Consider the following 3569-nt stretch of genomic DNA (forward strand, 5'->3'; position numbering starts at 1 on the left):
AAACGTCGCCTAGACACCCCAACTTTTACACGGGAAGACACCCGAGGACACCAAAACCTGCATTCCTGTACCCGTGAAAATCTACGAAAACAAATATATATATATATATATATATATATATATATTCCTTCACACTCGCAGGTGTGACCCTTTCTTGCAGGGGTGGCCCAAGACATGTTGCTGCCTGAGGCAAAGGACAAAATGGCACACCCCTCATTTAAGGTTCTGAAGCCAAGTGGGGAGGTGGTCAAATCTTACTTCAACACCATTGAAAGGATAGCCTCCTCTGTTGCTCCTGAGGACAGCAGGCTAGCACAGGGCAGGCCATGTGGGGCGTAGCAGAGAGGAATAGTTGGGAGGGGGCTCAAGAGGAACAGTTGGGGGCCTGCAACCTTTGGCCCCCACCCCAGCATCTGCCAGCTGAGGCAGTTGCTTCCCTCTGCTTAAGGCCAGCCCTGCTTTCTTAGGATTGTGATGTTGCTCTCTAGACCAGTCAAACTCCACTTTCAGTTAATAACATCCTCTTATCTGGGGTGAAAGTAGACAAAGACCCATACATGTAGCTATCTTTGTGGTCTTCAAAAGGGAGGGGGAGGATCTTGTCCCCAGCGAAAGCTATATGGCAGGCCTAACAGACAAAACCTTGTGTTATCTTCTTGCTGATAAAGACAGACACGCAATTCATAAAGTAGTCCTTTTTGCAAAAGGTTAGAAACAAAACTGTAGCTGGGTATTATGGTGGCCATCTTATCTAATGGCTTATAGGCAGAGCCCATCATCGGTCAGTTTTTATTCAAAGTTGCTTTTGTGTTTTTATTTGTACGTTGGATATTCTTCATAGTATTGCAAATCTATACAGTGGTGCCTCGCAAGACGAAATTAATTCGTTCCGCAATTCTCTTCGTCTTGCGGTTTTTTCGTCTTGCGATGCACGGTTTCCCATAGGAATGCATTGAAAATCAATTAATGCGTTCCTAGGGAAACCGCCTTCAGACCAGGTCCGGGGACAGTCTGTCCCCGGACCTCTTCTGAAGGCTGGGGGGGGGGACAAGGGCTTTTCTTCCCACCCCCAGCATTTTAAAAAACCCCGGGACAGCGGAGGACTTCTCCGCTGTCCGGGCGATCTTAAAATGCTGGCGGGCGGCATTTTAAAATCGCCCCGGGACAGCGGAGGACTCCTCCGCTGTCTGGGGCGATTTAAAAGCCCCTGGGAAGGCAGGCAGGGGGGACAAAGACTTTCGCCCCCCCCGCCCGCCTTCAGAAGGTGTCCCCCCCCCCACCCTGCTTCGGGGCAGCGTTCCGAAGCGGGGTGGCTGGGGCAGGTGTTCCTGCCCCCCCGCCCGGCTTCGCAGCACCGCTCCGAAGCTCGGCGGTGGGGGCAGGTGTTCCCGCCCCCCCACCCTGCTTCGGGGCAGCGTTCCGAAGCGGGGTGGCTGGGGCAGGTGTTCCTGCCCCCCCGCCCGGCTTCGCAGCACCGCTCCGAAGCTCGGCGGTGGGGGCAGGTGTTCCCTCCCCCCCACCCTGCTTCGGGGCAGCGTTCCGAAGCGGGGTGGCTGGGGCAGGTGTTCCTGCCCCCCGCCCGGCTTCGCAGCACCGCTCCGAAGCTCGGCGGTGGGGGCAGGTGTTCCCTCCCCCCCACCCTGCTTCGGGGCAGCGTTCCGAAGCGGGTTGGCTGGGGCAGGTGTTCCTGCCCCCCGCCCGGCTTCGCAGCACCGCTCCGAAGCTCGGCGGTGGGGGCAGGTGTTCCCTCCCCCCCACCCTGCTTCGGGGCAGCGTTCCGAAGCGGGGTGGCTGGGGCAGGTGTTCCTGCCCCCCGCCCGGCTTCGCAGCACCGCTCCGAAGCTCGGCGGTGGGGGCAGGTGTTCCCTCCCCCCCACCCTGCTTCGGGGCAGCGTTCCGAAGCGGGGTGGCTGGGGCAGGTGTTCCTGCCCCCCGCCCGGCTTCGCAGCACCGCCCCGAAGCTCGGCAGTGGGGGCAGGTGTAACCGGGACCTCTTTTGAAGCAAGCGGCTGTGGAGAGAAGCGATCTCCCTGCAGCCGCTTGCTTCAAAAGCTTTTGAAGCAAGCGGCTGCAGGGAGATCGCTTCTCTCCGCAGCCGCTTGCTTCAAAAGAGGTCCCGGACCTGTTTTGAAGCAAGCAGCTGCAAGGAGATCGCTTCTCTCCGCAGCCGCTTGCTTCAAAAGAGGTCCCGGACCTGTTTTGAAGCAAGCGGCTGCAGGGAGATCGCTTCTCTCCGCAGCCGCTTGCTTCAAAAGAGGTCCCGGACCTGTTTTGAAGCAAGCAGCTGCAAGGAGATCGCTTCTCTCCGCAGCCGCTTGCTTCAAAAGAGGTCCCGGACCTCTTTTGAAGCAAGCGGCTGCGGGGAGAAGCGCAGCAGCTTGCTTCAAAAGAGGTCGGGGCAGCGGAAAGCGCTTCCCGCTGCCCCCGGACCTCTTTTGAAGCAAGCAGCTGCGGGGAGAAGCGATCTCCCTGCAGCCGCTTGCTTCAAAAGATGTCCGGGAGATCGCTTCTCCGAAGCGGGGTGGGGGGGCGGGAACACCTGCCCCAGCCACCCCGCTTCGGAACGCTGCCCCGAAGCAGGGTGGGGGGGAGGGAACACCTGCCCCCACCGCCGAGCTTCGGAGCGGTGCTGCGAAGCCGGGCGGGGGGCAGGAACACCTGCCCCAGCCACCCCGCTTCGGAACGCTGCCCCGAAGCAGGGTGGGGGGGAGGGAACACCTGCCCCCACCGCCGAGCTTCGGAGCGGTGCTGCGAAGCCGGGCGGGGGGCAGGAACACCTGCCCCAGCCACCCCGCTTCGGAACGCTGCCCCGAAGCAGGGTGGGGGGGAGGGAACACCTGCCCCCACCGCCGAGCTTCGGAGCGGTGCTGCGAAGCCCGGCGGGGGACGGGAACACCTGCCCCAGCCACCCCGCTTCTCTCCGCAGCCGCTTGCTTCAAAAGAGATCGGGGGCAGCTTTTGAAGCAAGCGGCTGCAGGGAGATCGCTTCTCTCCGCAGCCGCTTGCTTCAAAAGAGGTCCGGGGGCAGCGGGAAGCGCTGCCCCCGGACCTCTTTTGAAGCAAGGGGCGGTGGGGAGAAGCGATCTCCCCGCCGCCCCTTGCTTCAAAAGAGAAGACCCGCTGTCCCCGGGGCAAGCTTCGTTTTGCGAAGCAAGCCCATAGGGAACTTCGTCTTGCGAGGCAACTCGAAAACGAAAAAACCTTTCGTTCTGCGAGTTTTTCGTCTCGCGAGGCGTTCGTCTTGCGGGGTACCACTGTAACTTGTTTCACTGTTTTAATAAAGGGCAGGTGCTGAACCTACTGGTCACCCCAGTTTAGGGAGGGGTGGGGAGAAGAGAAGAGAACAATGACAACAGATTACTCCAAACAGGTAAATCTCAAGGCTGACTTGTGCATGTAAAGCCAAACCCAGATGGAAAGGTGGGGAAATGGGTGCAAGCTCACAACCTCTTTCTGATCCCCAAGTCTTGGAAACTGTATCTTTGACTAACCCCCCCCCCCCCAGTCTCTGTACTTAACTAATAGATACTAATAATGATACCACAACCAAAGAACCACTATGAACAACA

Source organism: Podarcis liolepis, assembly GCF_965112155.1.
Source record: "Podarcis liolepis genome assembly, chromosome: 1".
NCBI classification, from domain to species: Eukaryota; Metazoa; Chordata; class Lepidosauria; order Squamata; family Lacertidae; genus Podarcis; species Podarcis liolepis.